The sequence below is a fragment of the Juglans microcarpa x Juglans regia genome, chromosome 8D, assembly GCF_004785595.1.
Source record: "Juglans microcarpa x Juglans regia isolate MS1-56 chromosome 8D, Jm3101_v1.0, whole genome shotgun sequence".
NCBI classification, from domain to species: Eukaryota; Viridiplantae; Streptophyta; class Magnoliopsida; order Fagales; family Juglandaceae; genus Juglans; species Juglans microcarpa x Juglans regia.
Genome location: NC_054608.1, coordinates 11,153,283 through 11,168,728, shown reverse-complemented (window position 1 = coordinate 11,168,728; position 15,446 = coordinate 11,153,283).

Genomic DNA, 15,446 nt, shown 5'->3' with positions numbered 1-15,446 from the left:
TTGCACATGCTACTATAATCCCTAAATGGTCCTTACATACCGCGGCTATAGTACTACCAGAAGGTCTAACAGCTACATCAAATGAAATAGCAATCTTACCTCCAGCAAGTGGTATCCAAGGGCTAACCTCACTATTGATTTTCTCGCCCCAAGCCCTATTGTGTTCTTGATAAAGCTTAAGAACATTCTTAATGAAGTGGTCTATAGGAACGGTTGGAGAACCATGGACAACTTGATTTTTGTAAAATCAAAGACAATCCATAGCTAAGATTGAAAAGATTTGGAAATTTTGAGAATATTGGGACTAGATTTGCAACTTAGTAATCGGCTCTAGAATAGCTATTATCCAACTAGTGATATCATGCCCCACTAATCTTTCGATATTTAAGGGCCAAGGGGACTGACGCCAAAGAATCATTGAGTAAAAGCATCTAAGAAAAAGAGGAGAAACAGTTTCCTCCTCATAATTACAGATAGGATAAAAGGGCTTTATCATCATTAAGAGCAATGCACGGCCTAAGCTGTAACACCCCACTCTTTCTTTCTGACGTGAGTAAATGTTGAGGACGAAATTTATTACAAGGAGGAGAGGAAGTAACAGTCCGCCCCTTCTCTCTAACGACTGTGAGTCTCATTATGTGTGCCAAATCTCGATGGCGTGTTTTTAAAGATATTATGTGATTTCTAAAGCTAGCTTAGTATTTTAAAGTCACGAGTATTTTAAATGGGATGTTCCTAGTGTTATTTGACTAAACTTGATTTTAAGTAAGACAATTATAATATTTTTGAAGAGCTCCAAAAATATTATAATTGTAGAAAATCATTTTGTCAATGTGATTTTAGTTATTTAAAATATTATGGAATTTAAATTATGTTGAAAACTCTAATTAATTAGATGGTTTTATTCTGTTAAAGTAATTAGCAAAACTTCATCATTTTATTAATGATGAAGGAATATTATTTTATAAACTAAATTTTAGTTTAAATAATATTTCTATCTTAATTCCTCTCAGTGTTTTTGGTTAACCTAATATTTAGGCATTTTCAAATCAATATTTAAAGCCCACGGTTAGATCGTTTTGAAGACTTCCGAGTTAAAAGGTTAGGATTAAAAACTCAGTCCCCTCTCTCTTTTCCCTCACTTTTCCCTTTCCTCTCTCTCTCTCTCTCTCTCTCTCTCTCTCTCTCTCTCAGCTTACGCTGCACAAACCCCCTCTCCCCTAGCCGAATCTCCTTCAGCTTAATTCGGCACCGCCGTGCGCCACTCAGCCTCACCGCCACCACCGATGACTCCCCCTCACGCCGACGACCAAGCCAGCCACCACTGAGCCCCCCCACGCACAACTCTCTCTCTCCTCCTGCTGTAGCCCAATTGAAATGGGTTTCACCCATTTCTCTCCCTCTACGCCCCCGTATGCAGCCACTCAGGCCACCACACAGCCACCAACAGCCTCTCTTTTGACACGGCTTCACCACCACCGAATGCCCTAGCGCTGCCATGCATCGGTTCTAGCCCCACCGAGCACCACCCATGACCACCACGACTCCTCCATGCCAGCCAAGCCCTCCACCTCTCTCAAGCCCTCTCTCTCTCTCCCACGGCTCCTCTCCACCCATTTGGCACAGATCTGCCACCGTAGGCCACCTCCACCTCACCACCATAGCTCCACCAACAACCCCCTAAGCCCTTCATGGCCAGCTAACGACCAGCTGAGCCCCCCTCCATTTGCCCTATTTGAGACACACAGATTCCCTTTGGAAACCCACGGCTCCGTAGTGCTCCACCACCCCAGCCACCATGAGACCACGCTCAGCCTCCCTTGACCTTCCCTAGCCTAGCCCTAAGCCCAAACCACCACTTTATGTGGTGGACAACCACCATACATGGTGAACAACCACTGTACATGGCTAACCACCACTGTACACGGCCTTAGCCGCCACTCACGAACTTCCCACCATGTCGGCCACCCTCGAGATAGTCATGTCGTAAGGTCACGATAGTGATTGCTATCGCCTAAGCTAGTGGCTTCCGATGCCACTGGCCATGCCTGACAGCGAGCAACACACGGGTTATCTTGTTGATGGTATAACTCTCTTTCCTTTTTATCCTCGTTATTATGTTAGTTGGTTGGTTAGGTTGTGGACTATGCTGTTGGTAATTGTGGAATTCATTGTATTATGGAGTTTGCTGTGTAGTGTGGAGATGTGATGTGTTGTCTATGTGAAGTGTTAAGCGTAACTGTGTAGCGTGATGTGAAGTGTTGTGGACTGTGTTGTGAAGTGTGGGTGTGAAGTGTATGTTTTAGTGGTGATGTGGCGTAGCATGTTATGAAAGGAGTATACGTGGAGTGTACTCCATGTGATGGAGTGATGCACCGTATGACATGTATGCCGTAGTGGTGATGCGGCGTAATGTGCATGAAGAGAGTACACGTAGAGTGTACTCCATGAGGTGAAGCGATACACGGTGTGGTGTGTCATGAAGATAAGGATGATTGCGTAGATAATAAGCGTAGTGCGTGATATGAAGTGTCGGGAACTGTGGAACAGTGTCCCGAAGTAGCTATGATGTGGCCTGTAGTTGGAGGTGACAGATGTCACTGTGTAGTTGACTTATGGCTGAGAGTATGTGTGAAGTGGCATAATAGTATAAGAGTAGCGCAGCGGAAACATGATGTGGGAATGTCACGAAGTGACATGGTTAAACAAAAAGTCGTGCTTGTGATGAGTGAGGAGTTAGTGTAAGAATGGCGCAATGGGAACTTGATGAGATGTCACGATGTGACAGGAGTACGTGAGGGACCATACTCATGATGAGTTAGGAGTCAGTGTAAGAATGACGTAGCGGGAAGTCAAGTGACGTGACAAGGTCATGATGTAGATTGGAAGTAGTCTCGAGCTATATGACATGACGTAAGGTGCAATTATGAATAGAGTCTTGTCGTGTCAAGTGTTGTGATGAACTGTCACGAGGGATAGGTAGCATGAAGAGTCATCCTAGCTGAGTTAAAAGAAGGTTGGTTTCGGAATATGGGCTTGTTTATACAAGCAGGTGATCAATGTGTTATATGTTGATCTTAAGTGATAACGAGGTAGGGTACGTGTGTAATCTGGTTAGACATATGCCAGACGGATTCACCATATGTAATGAGTAATCTGTCCTAAGCATGGTTACACGGTGCTTAAGCCTCAAAGTTGGCTTAACATCGTGTGGCGTGTATGGATGGAAATGATGATTTATTGTGAGCTAAGATGCATAAAGGTAGTGACGGGTGTATTGTCTAGAATTGGGATGCGTGACTCAGTCGGTCGGAATCATGCATCAGAATGTGGTCAATAGGAAGAGTAAGACGAAGGTCTTAGTGTCTTAACCCCTAATGTGAATCATGGGTTCATTTTAGTGGATGAGCACTCGAGGTAAAATGTTGAGTTTGGAAGAGGTAGTGATCATAAGTGGGTCCCCGAAGGTTTTAGCATAGTAAGGGAGACGTAAGAACACGAGATAAAAGGGAGTGTTTCAAGTGAAGTGTAGTTCTATTTCTAGCTTTGTTGCTTATGCACTAGATAGAAAATGACACTAAGATTGTGTATGCATGTAGGTTGCCATCTGACATGCACATGAATGGACTGCATGAAATGAGTATAGCATGGAGTCCGTGTAAATATTATGTTCATACTCTTCTAGAGTTTTCTAAAAGGTATGAAATGAAAATGAAATGCTTTTATTTTACGATACTTTACGCAACGAAATGGAATGATGTTTTATGAAAGCATGTTAAGTGTTTAAAGGTATATGTATATATGACCTTTCTTGGCAGGCCCTTTTTATACAACCAAAGTATTAATTGTATGCATGTGAATGGATAACTATATGCAGTATCTATTGTATATATTTTCATGAAATGAGATGTGAGGCTTATGCCTTGTGCTTTAAGTGATGCTTTAAATGATGTGAAGAAAGTGTTTTAAACGTCCCTATGAACTGATGTTAAAATGCCCCTATGAAGTGATGCTTTATGGATGCCATGAAAGACGATGTTTAAGCTCATGCTTTTAAATGACGTTTTTCCATGAATGAACCGTTAAATGAAAAGAACTGAAAAGAAAAGGACTGACTGAAAGGAAATGAACGTTTCAATGCATGAAAATCCGTAACGGCCATGACTGAATGAAAGGGTACTAAAGGACTGGGCAGATTGCAATGCCAGGTAAGTAGTACTAGTAGTGCACGTAGTGCTGCCCTCTGACTGAAAGAGATTCTCAACCCGTGGCCACGGGCGGAATCCAGGTCCAAAGGAAGACTCCTAACCCCAACACACGGGGTGTAAAAGTGTGTACCGGCCAAAGAAAGTGATAAGAGAAAATGTATGAATGTATCGAACCATTTGAAAAATGAAGGCACTGACGGGAGAAACGTTTTACGAAAAGAAAACCATTTTTAAAGAAAAACCCTGCCTAGTGATATTTTCAAAACGAATGTATGCCTCATGTATGTATAGTATGTATGCAGTGATGAATGCATGAATGAAAACTTATGTTAGTATATTTTAACTGTATGAAGTAATGCTTATTGAGTATTCGACTCATTTTAGTTTTTATGTGTGCCCCTCCCCTCACAGGAACTAAATGAGTAGTATATGTCAAGACAAACATGACCCAAGGGGAAGAGCATGGAAGTCTAAGCATGAGAGTTTTAATTGTATGAGAGACCTTCTTATTCTAAGATTGATGTTTTTAGCTATAAACCTCTTTTATTCTCAAATCACATTTTATTTTATAACGTAGAGTCTTGCACCCTGGATATGGAAGTAAAAAGTTTTAAAACGAACAGTAATTTCCGTCGTCATTTCTAAAATCATTTTATAAAAGTCTCACCACAAGGATGAACGTTACATAAGCAGGGAGTAAGTAGGCAAAATATTGTTTATTACCTTCCAAGTAAATAGCTTGAGGCGATCTTGAATCCTTAGTGCCCAAAGATTCTTCCAAGTTTGTGGAGGATGAAGATTGACTGGATTGGGAGGCTAGGGAGATTAAGGCATCATAAGCTGACTTGACTGAGAAGTTGCCGCTCGAATGGTGGAGCCACTTAATCTTGTTATAGAGTTTTTGGAAATTGTATTGAGCAAGAGGAATCTTATCAATCTCTCTAACTACGTCCTCGAAGAATAGGGTCTGAAGAAGAAGAGAATTACATCTTCTTGGTTCTTCCTTGGCCAACTCATAAACTTTTAAAGTAGGGTCTTTGATGATACTTGTAGAGGAAGGAATAGGGATATGAGATGGAATGGAGGGAATCCAAGGATCTAGCTAGACAACTGTATTAGAGCCATTGTTAACTTGATTACAGTAGCTAGTAGCCAGACAACTCCTTTGTTTTGCCAGACCTGTCTAGAATTTGGAATCACTTGGCTTAATGGAAGTTTGAAGCCAAGAATTGATGAGGAGATATTTACTGGAAAGCACTGACTTCCATAAACTAGTGTCGGAGTTGAGAAGGGACCAACCAAGCTTGCACATATGAGCCTTATTAAAGTTAGCACTAAGTCTCAAGCCTAATCTTCCAATCAATTTAGGCTTACAAATAGAGATCCAAGCCTTGGGGGGGGGGGGGGGGGGGGTGAAGTTATGAGTTTTCTTTGGATCAAACCCCCACCAAAATCTCTTAAAAGATTTATCAATACTGCTAGCAACAGTCTTGGGAAGGAGAATGCTTGACATTGTATAAGCAGGGATTTTGCTAGGTGGTTCTACCTGCCTGTGAGAGAAGCTTTGCTTTCCAACCCGCCAACTTTTTATTGATTTTCTCCTGAATTTCCTCGAAAGGATTTTTGTTACTTCTATCCCAATTCAGATGAAGGCCAAGATACTTGAGTTTATTAGGAGACAACTTAAGATCCAAGAAATTTCTGATTTCCCTAACTATGGAAGGGGGAGTAAAGTTGCAGAAATGGATCAAAGATTTTCCTTTGTTAACCTTTTGGCTAGACCAATCAGAATATTCATCAAGGCATCTCAGAAATGAAGTTGCATTTCTACTTGAGGCAGATCCAAAAAGAATTAAGTCATCCGCAAAAAGAAGATAAGATATTTGAGGTCCTTGTCTACCAATCTTGATGCCTTTTATATTCCCCATATTCTCCTCTCTAGTGATCAATTTAGACAAAACTTCGCTTTCTATTATGAAGAGGAAAGAAAAAAGGGGGTCTCTTTGCCTCAAACCCCTAACAGGTTGAAATCTCCCACATGGCTTCCCATTGATAAGAATGGAGAATGAAATAGTTGTGATGTAGGTTCGAATACAATTAATCCAAGTTGGGTGGAAACCTAGACACTTTAGGACTTCTAGGAGAAAGTTCCATTTCATAAAATCAAAGGCTTTTTCCATGTCAATTTTAATGGCCATCAATCCCTGTTTTGTCCGAGTTTTTTTCCTGAAATGAAAATTTTCCTGGGCCACAATGGTATTCTCTTGAATGACTTTTCCGGGGATGAAAGCAGATTGCCACAAAAATAAAGGTTCTAAGGACCATTTTGAGCCTATTTGCTAAGATTTTTGCAATAAACTTATAACACGCATTTGAAAGACTTATTGGCCTAAACTGATGAACATTGATAGGCAAATTAATCTTTGGAATTAACGCATATGATTAAGCTCTTGCAAGAAGAGAACCGTAGTGAAGAAGTGTCTTATAGCATGAATGAGCTCCTCACGAATAACTTCCCAGTAATTCTTGTAAAAGAAGCATGTAAACCCATCAAGACCTGGGGATTTAGATGAAGGGATTTGCTTGATGGTTGCCATGATTTCTTCTTCAGAAGGAATTCCACAAAGAATATCATTATCAGCAGAAGAAATCTTTTGGGGGAAGAGCTGTTATATATCAATCGGAAAACTGGGATTGGAATATTAATATATCTTACTGAAATGATCTAGGACCATAGTTTCAATGGTGGCTGGACTATTTTCCCACTGATTGGAAGAGTTCTTGAGAAATTGAATATCGTTCCTCCTTCTATGCATAGTGGAAGTCACAAGAAATAATTTCATGTTGAAGCCCGTAGTTGTTAACCATTGAAGTCTACACTTCTGTCTCCAAAGAATCTCTTTCCTTTTCAATTGCTCAGACAAACAAGTTTTCAGGTGTTGCTCAAGAAGGATCAAAGATTCAAAAGGATTTTCTGACTGAACTTGGGACAAATGATGGTTGAGACTTTTAATGGAGGATTGAATATGTCCAACACTTTCTCTATTCCAAATTTTGAGTGCGATACTCACAACTTTTAATTTTTGAGAGAGAAAACAGAAAGGAGGACCGGTGAAGGCTTTCTCCCAAGTTCTTTTGATAACCTCGAGGCAATTTGGGTCACGGGCCCAAAATTCATCAGATTTAAAAGAACTTGGAGCTTTTCTCGCAACTGAGGTATTAAGCAGGAGAGGAGCGTGATCAGATGTGTGAATTGGAAGGTGCATAATTTTTGTAAAGAAGAGTCCAATCAGAATTTGCTATCCCTCAATCTAATCTTTCCCTAATATGACTCCTCCCAAATCTGTTATTTGTCCAAGTGAATTTAGAACCATCATAACCTAAGTCTCCTAAACCATGCTGATTCATGAAAAGACTATGACCAGAAAGCTGCGAGGATGGAGCGAAAGGTTTTCCCCTAACTTCTAGAGGTTGCACTGGACAGAAAACTTACAGAAGAAGCCAAGGCACATGTACAGGTCCGAGTACACTAATAAAGCCATTACAATACTATTAACAAAAATTGTTTCCATATCCCTACCCATACGCCACATACATAATAGACCTCCCCATTTCTTCGGGGGAGGGACATGCATATACATAGAGAAACCAAACCTATGAACAATACTAGCTGTATTACCATTACTTAACAGAGTTTTAGAAAGGAATATTAAATCAGGGTGATGTTGCCTGATTTGTGCCCTCAAACTTCGAATTGCTAGAGGTCGGGCAATACCTATACAATTCCATGATAAAAGCCTCATATCTGAGGAGGTGACAAGCTGTGGCCCGCCACCTTAATCACTGAACCGACACAAGTATCTTTCTGAGCAGAGTGAGTGAAATTTTTACCAACCATTGTAGAACCATCTGAAACTGCTTCAACTGATTTCACCGACATTCTCTCTAGTTTTACAGGCTTCCTTACACCGCTCGATTTCATGATTGCTGCTAGAGTCTAATCAGCATCTTCAATATCTCCAATTTCGGTCTACAGCTTGGGACAATTTACTATCACACGCAGCACAGTTGCCCTTTTTTTTTAGTGGAATCTCCACCTCCGAATGAGTTAGGCTCCTTTTTGCAGTCCTCCCACATGTTTCCAAGAGGGATTTAGGATTAGTTGCAATGGGTAGGGTTTTTCCTTCTTCATTTGTGAAAGGAGAGGAAGGGATTTTTAGATCGAATTCCAGAGGGTTTGGGATTGGGGTTAGGTTTTCAAGTGGTGGTGAAATGTATCTTTTCTTTAGGCCAGACCCATCATTGGTTTCCTCTGAGCTTGGGCTTTGTTTTGGACTGGCTTGAACCTTTGTGCTTGGGCTTAAGAGTATTTGGGACATGAGAGGGTTCGGAATGGGGTGGTACGACTAAGGTGGGCTCATTATTCTAGGTATTGTTTGGGACTGATTGGGTCCAGAATTTTGGGCCCAGTGGAGTTGGGTCAGAGAGTGTAACCTGAATTTGCATTTTCTTGAAAGTGGGCCCTCGGTTCTGAATAGTGTGCTCCTCAATTTCACTTCCATTTGGGCCTTGTAAAAAATCGAAGTTCCTCAGTATCTGCTGGTAGATCGAAGGGCTCTGACAGGGCTGTAGGGTGGGCTTCTGACTTAACATCACGGGCTCTGGTTTATTGGACTTTAAGAGGCTCCTAGCAGGCTGCTTCAGTGGTAAAGCCGTGTAGTTGTAGAGATGGAGTAAATGGGAGGGCTGCTGCGTTGGAGAATTAATTGAATGTCCAGGGATCTCTTGGGGTAGGCTCGAGATGGGTTTGTTGTCTTGAGTGAATTAAGTTTGGGCGTGGGAAATTAATTGGGTTGGCAGAGATTTTTGTAGCCCACTATTCATCTTCTCTCCCGGTTTGCTTCAACTGTTCCAGATGGTTTACAGACTCCATTGGAGCTTTACCAAGTGCTTGACTACTCCATGCATATGCGTTAGAGACCCCAGCAAAAATGTTTATTGTGTTACCACTATTCTGAAGCTTTGAATAACATTTAACTTTGTCAACGAACATTTTTCCTTTCCCTTTACTGAAAAAAGTCTTCTCTGTTGATGCTTTTGATTGAGACATGTTAATGGAGGGCTCCCTAAACCGAACTGGTGGCAATGATGCATGAGGAACAAATTGTTTGCAAACTGTCCTGGGTCCAGTTTTTCAGGACCATGTGAAACCCTTTGAAATTCCAGGGTCTATTCTCTAGTACCCTTTCCTTATCTTGTTGAGACGGGAAAGTAAAGAGGAAGATATTTGTTTCAATATCCTGAATCATAAGCCCTATTACGAAACTCCATACAAACTTTATAATCACATGGAAAGTATTTTTATTGAGAGGCTTAGCAGAGACAAGCTTACCGATCAAGGACAGATTGGAGAATTTTTTCGCCGTAACCATCTCCGGCTCTAGATGAAGATCTTCCCATGAAAGAGCCCGTGCTTGACTGATGAGACTGTTGGTTTCTTCCTCTGTTGCAGATATAGTGAATTCTCTGTTTGAAGAGAGGACACTCGATGCAAGGGTTTCTGGAAAAGGATGGTGAGGGGAGGATCTGGTTGGTGGCTCGGAGTAATGAGGGGAAATAGGTTGTACTCTGGAAAAGGATGGGAAATAGGTTGTTCTCTGGGATACGAAGGGTAAAGGCTCTGGTTGACTAAAAAGCTTCCTCAAAAGGAAAGTCTAAAGTGGGTGATTTTTGGAAACAAAGGGACTACTGTGAGGGGCCTAACTCATTGTTGAGATAGAGAGGACTCATCTAGAGAGAGAGAGTCAATCCTTTCTAAAATATGTTTGCGAGTTTGATTAAAATATTTTTCTTTTTAAAACTAATTTCTTTTGTCTATCTCTCATTCTAAGCTCTAAGAATTTGATAAGGAATCCAAATCTTTAAATAAATATTATATGACACACTACATAAGGTTATGGCTCAATGTGATTGAGTTACTCTCAAGATGTTTGCCACATTCTAGATCTTAGATACGGATTATAATATAGATTCATTGAAGTTATTAGTATTTATTAAATTTGGTTTAGATTGGTTGGAGATCTTAGTCACCAACATATTTATTAAATTGGGTTTAAAATTTAAGTTATGTCTTGAGAGTAACCCTACTATGCTCTCTAATTTAAGTTTGGTATCACGTGACTTATTAAAAAAATTAAAAACACTAATATAAAAATGTAGAGGAAATCAAGAGTTTTAATTTTCATCTTTTTATGTTTTTGAGCTCCATTTTCTTTCAAATATAAATTTTTTTTTTATAAGATGGATGGGCACCATATGGGCAAACCTCTTTTATGCCGTAACGGGCCACAACATGTATTACATGCTCATGAATAAAAGTGACAATGACCACTTTATTGCAGTGATTAAAGGTTGGCCTTAAAGGCCAGCCATATGAGATGCTCATGGAGTGCTATATATAGCCCTCCCTCAAATGATTTTCTGACATTCTAAAAAAAAATACAAAATCTTTCTTTTTTTGTTCTCTCTTGAGAAAGTATCTAGGATGTGGATGTGTTGAGTGTTACTCTAGTTTATTCTATGTAATACACTTTACCATCAAAAGGAGACACTTGAGACTTGTTGGATTATTTGTTCAGGCTGGATAGACTTGTGGAGAAACTCAATAAGTTGTGCTTGAGGTATTCTGTTGTGTTTTCTAACATTGGTGTCAGAGCATTATTTAAATTGCTTCCAGTTTATAAAGCCTATTTTTTTTTGTCGTACTTTTTTTTTAAACTGTGCATGGGTGCCATTCTTTTGTTTTTATTTCATGCTTGAAAAAACTCATGCATGAGTCGGCAAAGCCGCTGTAAGAACTAGCAGTGCCGTAATGGCGGTGCTGCGTGCACCAACAGTAGCGCTTCACACCCATGGAAGTGTAGCGCCCACCATGGAGTTACTACACGGTGCAACACTCACAGTGGTGGCACTGTGCACACTCTGGGGGTGCTGCGCGCACCAAAGAGGTGGTGCAATGCCATCCAGTTGTTGGAAAAACGTCGTTTATCATCTGCGGTGGCAGCAATGACTGCTTGTGAGTGTATCTGTAGCGGCAACTATGTGTTGTACTATGAAATGGCATTGTTCACGTGAACAATGCCCTAACTAGAAGTTAAAGATGACATGAGTCATATGAAATGGGCTTTGGCCTTTCGACCCATTATTCTTAAAAAAAAAATGGAATGCTGGGTGAATTTCGTGGCCCACTGTTTTCATTAACCCATTTTTTTTTCCTTTTACACTGAAATAAAACAAAAATGTGGCACACCTGAGTTTTTAACCTAATCACCTCCTAAAACCAAAGAGCTGGGTGCACCACTGGGCTGCTAGTTTTTCTTGGCTTAGGTGGGGTTTATAAATCTATTTAATTATATAAAAGCCAAGTTTTGACTTCCTGACTTGGCATTCATACGCATTAGTCGGTGTTAAAGTTCCTCCACATATACCGCATTCATAATGCTTTACACGCTACCATTTCAGTTAAACAAAGCCCAAAACCCAAAAGATAGCCTCCACTTAGAAAACTTAGTAAATGAAACGAAACGAAAAGAAGATCAAAAGAAAATGAAGGAAAAGAAAATTCACGTGTCAGCCAAAACCTGCAGTAGTGTAAGACATATTATATAGAAAAAAAGGTGGTTTTTCGAAAAGCACCCGCAATACCACCGGCGAGAAGCTGTTGGACATTGCTAATCTGAGAGTTCTGTTTCAGTGATTGGTTCGTGTGGTTGTGCTGCTGCAAAAACTTTGACGACGCTACCATGAGCAGAGTTCAGAGCTCTCTGCTCTCATTCGACAACCACACCAACTTGAGCTTCCATTAAAGCCTCGAGCTTCAAAGATAGGCAAGAAATCTCAAAGACCCCAAGAATCAGAAAAATGGAGAGATCATGGGGTCAAGGAATCTTTATCGAAAGATAGAGAAAGTGAAACCCTACTCAAAAGGAATATATTGCGTTAACTTCTCAAACACATGAGACAAACAATCACGTCAATTCAGAACAGAAGAGAGGCAAAAGTGGTGAAGCAGTGTGTGAGTTAGCAGGTTGAGCGCGCCCATTCAAACGATGTCACCCAACGGGTTAACCAGGTAACCCAAGTTTATATGGCATCGAGTGATTGGCACCGAGTGCATGATAAAATAACTGACAGTAACCATCTAGAAGCAGATTTCAAACTCTCTCGAAAATGTATTTGAGATGGTATCAAGTGAAACAACACTGATTGAAAAAAAAAAACAGCTTAAAACCATATATGTTTTGAAAAAAAAACCTTTTTTTGTTTCACTTTCTTCTTTGCTCGTTCTCTCTCAAATCAATACCACTTCGATCACGAGGCCAAGCCATTGTATATTTCTGCATTAAATTGTGTTTCGGGTGTGGAGGTGTCGTGACCTCAGCTCAAGAATTTTGTTTCAGATCCTATAACGGTTAGTGATTTCTTGTTTCCCAAAATGATATTTTTGTTTACCTGCAAATGCATTGGTATTTCTTGTTCTATGAAACAACTTTATAAATGTGTTTATACATTTTTCCATACTCTGCTTGGGTGCCTATAAATGTCAGAAAATTCAATAAGTAAAAAACAACGAGGTGCATGCTTTAAATTGCGGCTCAACAATGTTTGTAGTAGAACACCACCCGCCTAAGACTCATCAGTGCAAATGCATTCTCCCCACATAACTAACTTTGTTAGCATCCAATTCATGGAAAGTGAAATTTCTATTTGACTGATGAGTACTCCAAGAATAACAAAAAGCAAGATAAAGCCTAATATGCATATGCATAGGAACTTGGCCTTGTTGTTCTCCTGCAACATTAAATTAAAAAAATATATAAATAACAATGAAAACAATAAACTTTTCGAAAATAATGCACATGAAAACACTTACCAGGAGGATGGAAAAAAGTGGAAATAAAATAGTATTGATAGCAGTCAAAAAGACACGAGAGAACAAGTCCCACAACTGCCCGACTATCTTTGATTTTGATTGAGACCCAACTATCTATCTATTTAGTCTTTGTCTTCATGATCCATCATCATCCACGGTATCTGGAAAGTTGGTTACTTGGACACTTTAATTTTTTCTTCCCATAGTCAACACCATCTGGGTGGTATTCAAACAGTCATATTCTTTCTTCATTGTTTTAGTAGTTCCTTTCATATTCATAGAAGAAAGGAAAAGAAAAAAGGAATAGTTGGACCAGTTTTAAGATATTCGAGCACCAAAAAGAGACTGTCCCAAACTATTGTTAAACAATGTTCTCAAACATATCACGAGTTATACATACATAGCCTGATGGTTTTCAGCACATCAGAAAAGAAAGAGATGCTAGAATCCTAATAAAAGAATTAAAAAAAGTAAAAAAAAAAATAGAAGAAAAGAAAAAGTAAGTAGAATTAGACTTGGATTCTTTTTAGAAGTGCTTTAGAACAATCACTGCAAAGGCTATTAGTACTATTTTAAGCAAATACAAATGTTTAGTTCCTAGAACTAGTAATCAGCAAACTGACAACCACTATTTCAGGTTAGATTACAACGGTCCAACGGTCCAATAGAGGTTGTAGCCAAAAGGATAATTCTACAGCCCCTGCTGCCGGTCTTGCTGCCCTCGTCCCTTTTGACATGGATGCCCACGTGGCATCCCTTTTAATACTAAAAAAAAAAAAACGTAAAACACATTTTGAAACTTTCGTTTCGCTTTTGAAATAAAAAACTCGACCTCTCAAAACCCTCCTTACTCCATCTCCATTTCAGAAATGTCGCCTCCTCTGGCACGGGCATCAATTCTGTGTGGCGAGGTAGCCCCTCATCCCTGTCGAGCATATCCCTTAACTCATTTCAGTCGCAGCGCAACCCCTTACAGAAATGGAGTCCCAAACGCAGCACCTCAACCGTTGCCCCTTATTCCTTTCCGTTGCCTCCTCCAACACCAGCATCGAGTCCGCGCTGCGAGGTAGCCCTTCATCCCCCTCGACAGCCCCTCCCCTCATTTCTGTCGTAGCCTCTGGTGAAGAAATCCGAGTCCCAATCGAAGTACCCCGCTGCCCTTCCTTCTGTCTTATTAAAAATTATGCTCATTTATCTATTGCTTCTATTTAAGTAGAGAATTTCCTTTCCCTTGTATTCAAACGTAGTGGATCTTTGTAGACAATTTGAACATTGGATTGAGACAATGGTTGGTGACATGCTTCATTTAGATAATGAGTGTGATGAGGTTAGAATTGATAAGGAGATTGAATGTGATGAAAGTATTGAAGAACCTATGGTCGGAATGAAATTTTCATTTGTAGAAGAAGTGAGTCTTACTATTTGAAGTATGGTCAGCTGAAGGGATTTGGGGTGTGTAAAAAGAATTCTAGACATGATGACGATAGGAATATCAGATGGTTATGCTTGGCATGTGCGCGAGGAGGCAGTTCACGATGTAAGGCTGCCAATGTTATGAAACCAAGATAGATAGAGAAGATGTGGTGTATGGTTAGGATTAACGCAATATTGAATAATGAAAGTGGATATACCTTATCTAAAGTGACCTTGGATCACACACATGTTTATAGTCCAGGAAAGTCTATACATTTCAGATGTTTTAATAAGGTTGATGCTTGTGTAGCTAAGAGGCTTGAAATAAATAACGAGGCAGGAATAAAGTTGTTCAAAAATTTCAAGGCTATGGTTGTTGAGATATGGGGTTACGAGATTGTGCCATTTGGAGAGAATGTGTGTCAAAACTACATTGATAAAGCATGACAACTTCGGCCTCGGGGTTGGAGGTGATGCAGCTCTATGTAACTATTTTCAAGATATACAAAAAAGAAATCTAGATTTTTATTATAAGATAGACGTTGACCATGAGATGCGGTTAAAGAATGTGTTTTGGTCAGACCCCTGAAGTAGTGTTACGTATTAATCATTCAGAGATGTGATTACTTTTGAAACAATATATCTGATTAATGCGTACAAGATACCTTTTGTACCATTTGTGGATGTGAACCACCATGGGTAGTCAATCTTATTCGGATGTGGATTGATATCCAATGAGAACGTAAATACAACAAAGTCAAGTTTGGACACATGCGCTAAATTTCTTTACTACTCATTCAATTGGTACGGATTATTCTGGCATTGGAGAGTCTACTCCTCCCTCATAGGTAATTCAAAGAACATTAGCATGCAGAAATTGTTAACATAGTTCA